This window comes from Periplaneta americana, chromosome 10, assembly GCF_040183065.1.
Source record: "Periplaneta americana isolate PAMFEO1 chromosome 10, P.americana_PAMFEO1_priV1, whole genome shotgun sequence".
Taxonomy (NCBI): domain Eukaryota; kingdom Metazoa; phylum Arthropoda; class Insecta; order Blattodea; family Blattidae; genus Periplaneta; species Periplaneta americana.
The window spans coordinates 31,636,274-31,643,776 of NC_091126.1; positions in this window are offsets into that span (position 1 = coordinate 31,636,274).

Here is a 7,503-nt window from a genome sequence, read left to right on the forward strand (position 1 = left end):
CATTTCACTGACACTTTAGCGCTTTTGTAAAATATGTCAATTAATGATAATTTTTATTATAATTAATTGTAACTAAAACCTTGTGCATCCCTCGTGCTTATCGTACGGCTCGACCTCCCCCACACGTTACCTGCACTTTGTTTACGTTTTTACTGTGCCTAAACGAGACGTTGTACTGCACACAAAGAACCTCGACACTAACGTCAGGCAACTGTTCACTATGACTGCGCACAGTACTCTGCTGGCTTAGATTCGGTTCCTACAGCACGCAACGGGACGGCTGACAGGTCATTTTGCCTTCTTAACAAAATGTGCCTACGAGAGTAACGTCACATGTCTAAGCTCCGTTGTGCATCAACCTATTGCCGCCGTAAAGGTATCCCAAGCCCGCCGTCTAGTAATAAGGAATTTTAAACCGCCTCGCAGCTTATTTAATAGACATGAAACCTCTTAATGCAGCAAGAGCCTCTTCCATCTCCTTTTCTGTTAACGTTTTCTATTTTTACTTTTATATGCAACAGGAAAATAAAAAATATATAAACTACGTCGTTAAATAAACGTGAACAAACGATCCAAATCACCAGGTCCATTCATCCGTTTATTCATAGAATAATTCCTCCGTTTATTCATAGAATCATTCCTCCGTTTAATCATGGAATCATCCGTCCAACCATTCATAGAATCAGTCATCTATTCGTTCATAAAATCATTCATGCGTTTATTCATATAATCATTCATCCGTTAATTCATAAAGGGTGCGTCAGAAAGAACGGATGGATTTCAAACTATCGATACGCAACGAGGAGAGAGAGATATAGTGAGGGGGACCACGACTGTTGGGTCAGCCATAGAATGCAGTTTCAGTTGAGAATATGGTGTTGGTCTGGTGTACAACGTGCTTTCATCGTAGAGACATTTTTGAAAAATGAAGAGTCTGTGATCGCCACTCAGGACTCATTTCGACATCGGATGTCACGCTAGGATTCCAACTCGGAATACAATTTTGCGGTGGGTGGCTTCATTTCGTATCAAGGTTCAACATTAAAGAAGAAATCACCTGGACGAAATTCTATTGCACTGAGATTGTCCGAGGCTACGGTAAGATCTCGCGCCCTGCGACTTCTTTCTTTGGGACCATTTGAAGGCGTAAGTTTGTAAACATCGATCACATACACTGGACGAACTGAAGACAGCGATTCGTGAAGAAATCGTGGCAATTGCACCAGCTATGACTGTGAAAGTGATGGCGAACATCAGAAAACGCCTCGATGCCTGTATTGAAATCCAAGGACATCATATGGATAATGTTGTTTTACATAAATAAACTGAATGTATTGGTGAATATGTTGATAACAATAAATTTTTGATTTGATGAATCTTTACAATTTTCTTGCCATGTGAAATCCATCCGTTCTTTCTGACGCACCCTGTATAACCATTCATCCATTTCTTCACAGAATCATTCATTCGTCCATTTATATAACTATTCGACCATCTATTCATAGAATCATTCCTCCGTAAAGTCATTAAATCACTCGTCCTTCCATTAATTCATTGGTTAATTTATTCACATAAGTATTCATCTGTCCATTCACAAGAATCATTCACAGAATCGTTCATCAATCCATTCACAGAATCATTCATTCTTCCATTCCTTACATTCAATAAATTATTGATCCTCCCATTCACTAAAGCATTTATGCATTCACTGAGTCTATTAATGTATTGAATCATTTATCAATAAGTCCACTGCATCTTTCATCAATTCAATCACTGAATCAATCAATCATTCATTCATTCACAGTACGTACTTGTACGAACATTAAGCTATTTATTATCTATTTTTTATATGGGCACTCTACTCACAGTCGGTGAGTATTTGAAGTGAAGACGTTGGAATGCACGGTGAAGAGTGCTGGGATAAACATGAGAGAGCAAATTGAAATACTCCGCTAGACCTCTTCATCCACAAGAGGCCGTCTGGCCCTGCTGCACGATGCTGGGATGCCATGCTTTATGTTTATGTGGTGTTGCTGGATGGCACGCGATGCAATCCTCCAGCACATGAGTGAGTGAGTACGTGACGACATTTCGTGTCTGGTCTGCGATTCTACCACGCCGCCTTCATGCTGCTTCTCGTTACGCGAGACATAGAGGATTTTCATAACCGGAAAATTAGAAGGTAGCAGCCTTCAGAATGGATGGAGAAGAAGAAACTACTCGTATTTTGGTTCTTATGTCATTGTTTTTAATGTTGCTATTCTTGAAACGCCCTTCTTTCAGGTGAATTTACGACCATCCATTAGAAGAAGAGCAAGATGATGATGCTAAATGTGAGAATAGAGAAAACATCCGAAAATTAAAGAACGCATTGCAGGTAGTGAGCACTACGGCTTTCTGTACTTTGTCAGGATTCATTTCTACCATTTTGTTTATCCAAAGTTTCATTCGAATATTAAATACCAGTGCTTACAGTCGAGCCGTTCTTATTTCCGGCAGCAAATCACACGACAGTTTCTGATCAGCTGACACTCTGCTTCACTGGCAGTGGTTGTCGTCAAGGTTACGCAGACGACATACCGCTTCCCGCTCACGGTGGATGTTACTGTGTTGTCAAGTCTACCCTTGTACTCTTAACGAAGTTTTAGCACATGTCTAGTCTTAAACATCGAACGAAAAATTATTTCATACGATAAGTAATTAGTAATATATGAATACATAATATTGTATATTATTGTTATTGTTGATCTCAGCATCCCAGGACACAGAATACTTACCATGTTGTGCTATAATTGGTTTTTCCGACCATTTGAAATAACGATATTCGTAAATACAGAAACAATATAAGAAATTATTAAAATGGGAGAAAGCTGTAAAATATAATAAATAAACATTTTTATGTGAATGAATAACTAAAACTACATAACCTGTAAATTAAGTAAAATATGTTAGTATTAGAAATTTTGTCATGATAAGTTATTGCTACATAAAAAAAAATTACACGAAGAAACTTGCCTACCGGTATTGTTCAATTTAGAGGTGCTACGCCTAGATCGTTACAATCATTGTTGGTACCTGCCGCCGCCATAGTTCTCAGTTTATTTTCTTCTTTGCCGGATTGTCCGTATTTCTCTGTCGTTATTTGAGAAACCGTGCACTTGTACACATCACACGCATCAGCTGTTCTTTGCACCACTTGCATTAAAGGCAATAAACTACCCTGATTTTCACGTACATTTTCGAAATAATCTATAACGCTTAGAATCATTTCTCTGCTTTGCGAATTGATGGGATTCCGACTCCTCCACAGCATTATGATGCTCAAAACTCAGCGATAACACCGCACTAACAACAATAAAACTGCACTACCGACTGATTCTTCGACAACCTGCTATTAGAACTGCGTTCGTTCACTATTGGCTTGACAGAGATTTAGCAACACCGCTATTGCCTACCTTCGTCGCGCCAAAAGTCGAGAAGGCGTGGCCACGCCGGAAATAAGAACGGCTCGACTGTAGTATGGAGTGTTGCATTGTATGGGACAGAAAATTGGACAAATTATTCAAATCAACTTTACAGGGCGTTATACCCGAAAGCTTGATTTGCATACTACACGTCACTCTTCGTTAACAGAAAACCACAATTTAAGTCACACAGAGTTAGTGTACACTCAATGTTGGTTGCTTGACTGTTGTCAGCCCACTTTGAGGTCTGTGGATATAGAGGGAAAAATTGAATCGGTGTCTGGTAGAGTTCCCGGGTAGCTCAGTTGGTGGAGCGTTGTACGTTTTACAAAAGGCCCGGGTTCAATACCCGGCCCCGGAACAATTTTTCCCTCGAAATTATTCAGATCAACTTTACAGGGAATTATACCTGAAAGCTTGATTTGCAGAAAATTGGACGTTCGGCGAAGTGAAGAAAAACGACTAGAAGCATTTGAAATGCGGATAAGGAGAAGAATTAATTCAATCAGTGTTCTGCACAAGGGCAGGTCTTTCACTGCAAACCCAGCTTTCTCCAATCTTTCTTCTGTATTACTTAAGGATAAACTGCTACGTTCTTTCAAAGATAATTGACCATCATCATCATCATCATCATCATCTGGCTCATTTTAAGGTAATTATCTACTTTAAAGAACTCTAGTATTTTGTTTTTAATTTTTCAGAAATTAGATATTGTTTAAATTGTTGGAAAATGATATAATATCATAAAAGTAGTGAACCCCTTGTCATTTTGGGCACGAACCGTCACTGCGAAAATCACATATTACTTTCGTATTTAATTTCCAACGCTGTTTTACTGATTGGAGGTATGAAATTATAACAATAAAATAGTAAATTATCAAAGTTTTTGGTACCTATTTATTAAAATATTTTGTGCGAGATCGTGCGTATTTGCTTGGTTTCCGCACAAATCCAATCCGCGGAAAGTCTAAAATTCCACACTCAGTATTCCCAACCCAACACACATAACAATTTCCCTCTTCTTACCGCTTAAGTGACATATTGATTTTACTGCTTTAGGCTTTTAACATATTATTTTTAGAGACGTTCAATATAGTAATAATTATGAATTGGAAACTTACCACTGCAATTTCACCTAAATTGCACTGTTAATTATTCTTTTTAAATATTTGCAAAACTTAAGTAAACTCTACAACTCCACTAAAGTTACTGCATTCGTGATGCAAGTAACATTAAGGAAGCCGTGAAAAATCAACAAGATTCCAGACTCAACATAGACTGGGGGGAAAAAAAAGACAGACGTCTATCACGGCCTGCTGGAGTATAGTAACACAGAAAACATTTTAAAGCAACAGTGTTGAAGATAGATATTTTTGTTTTGCAAATTTGCCATCATTGAACAGAAATCAAGATGGAGATTTCATTGCAACTAATTAGAAATTCCTCTTTCAGGTATGTAATAAACGATCTTCGCACAAAATAATGTACGATACACGAGCGGTATGTTTTCTTTCATTTCTCGAAAATTAAAAAAGCTCAACTACGTTTCGCTTTTTCAAACTTTTCCTCGAACATGAAAACTTCAACATACCGCTCTTGTAACGCATATTACTATTACAACAGTATTTTACTAGGAAATATCGTATTTTTGCAATTAACAATTTTCGAGTTACGACACTATTTTCCTGAGAGTGCAATATCATTTATTTATTTATTTATTTACTTATTTATTTAATATTTTTTGTAAAGAGCTTCAAACTCAATAATGGAACCGACGAGCTTGAACAGCTCTAGTCCAGTCCAATTCGTCATTCCACGACACTAGAGCGTCTCTGAAAGCGTGGCGTGTTGTACAGTCACGCCATGATCCGGTTCGATCTGTGCAAGGTCGTCGTGATTGTTTGCCCCAGGCTGATTCGTGTTGCCGGCCACCCGCTATCTGAGATCAATGCTCAGCGAGTCTGTGTCATAGGCCTATTCAGGAAGGAGATCCGCACCGGAATGCGTACAGGTGGTATCAGGTACTGTACCTATAGCCTGGACGTCGCAACGCAAGTTAGATGCAAGAAATATTCCAGTTGTTTATGCTTGGATTGCTGCAATTCAACGGCCGCGTCTGTGCCTACAGTGCTAGCGCGGTGGCTTTCCATCCAGACGGCCCGGATTCGATCCCCGACCAGGTCGCGATGGAATTAGTGATGGACAAAGCAGACGTTCCTTGAAATAGGCTACTTCCGTTTCCCTCTATTATTCCATCAGCACTCTCCACCTCCCCTTTCGTTTCATCCATCATCCGCAATAGTAAAAATAGACTGGGGTGAAGTCTAGGGGTAGTACGGGTTATCGATGCTGATATAGGCCTACAAGTTCTACCAAAAGTTTAAGGACACTCCTTCGAAAGATATGTTGCTTTCCTGTCCTTATAAATCCGTGGCGCTACAGCCCGTGAAGGGCCTAGACCGACCAGCCGGCTGCTGGCCTCACGCCCACATGCCGAAGCAGAGGTGGACGATCATCCAACCAGACTGGAGGTATCGTGTGGTTAACCGTTATAGCTGGTATTCGCAACCGGATTTCGCTACCTATCTTAGCTCCCCAAGTGCATCACGATGCTGGGTGGGCACCGGTCCCATACACTGGCCGAAATTTCATGAGAAAATTTCTTCCCTCATGAGGACTCGAACCAGCGCGTATTCCGTAACGCGATTCCTAGGCAGGATGCCTTAGACCGCGACGCCACGGCGCGGAACTTTCCTGTCCTTATACGTATGTGAAATCCCTTGATGCTTATAAAGGGATGCCTGTGAAAAATGAAGTTTTTTACTGCAAACCCAATCTCTCCATCTTTCAAACAGCGGATTATATAACAATTTTTCTATATTACACATCTTGATTACACAACTTTTAACACTATATCACTTCGGAAAATGGATTGTGTGTCTTTCACGTGTTAAATTTTATATTACCTTGTTACATGTTTCGGCCTGCTATTGGCCAACTTCAGAACTGCTTGTTGTTGGTCTTGGCGCCTTTTGTTTTGTTTCCTGTGGGGGTGTGTTTGTGTAGTGTAATGTGTAGTCAAAGAGTGTGTGTGTTATGAAATTGAGTTTTGTGTTGAGAATTTCATTTGGATATGTTTTTGTGTGTCTGTATATTTCGTATTGTTCTAGTATGTTCAGTTTCTGGCTTGTTGGTTGGATGTGTAGAATTTCCATTTATTTATAAGTAAGTAGGTAATGACAGCATTACTACAAATGTTAAACAAGAGCAGTGATAAAAGGAAGTCCTGTCGTATCGCACAATTTATTGGTTTCCAATCAGAAATTTCTGCACCTATTTCTACTGCTATTACGTTAGAATTTATAGACTCTAATTGGAAAATTGTATGCATTATTTGATTTCGTGTTCCACAATCTGCTAAAATTTGTAGTAACTTCTTCCTATCAACACGATCAAATACTTTCTTATAATCAACAAATGCCATATGGGTTTCTTTATTAAATTCTTAATTTTTTTAATTAAATGATTCAAAGTTATATAGCCATCAACACAAATATTATTATTATTATTATTATTATTATTGCTATTAATATTATTATATCGTCATCATCATCATCATCATCATCATCATCATCATCATCATCATCACAATTCGCAAGCATGTTCCAAGACAATAAAAATACGACATTTTTTATTAAAAATATAAAGATGAATATTTTTAACTACTGCAGATTAATAAGATAACAATAAAATTCTTCAAATAAGTATTTTAACGGATTCAGTTATTTACAAAATAATGAAAAAAAGGTAAATTCTTATACCAAAATTTTACGTTCAGCAGCAAATTGAATAAAATACAGGGTTGTTCTTAAAGTTTAGTTCAAACTGTACTTTATATTACGCGAATTTAAATTTTAATCGGACCTTGTTCCAGACGGACGAACAGTGGAACTTTCGTGGCGTGGAATCAGCATAGAGTCTGGTCTCCACACGGAAGAACTCAGGACATAGCCTAGGCCCTGCTGTCCATTAACAAAAG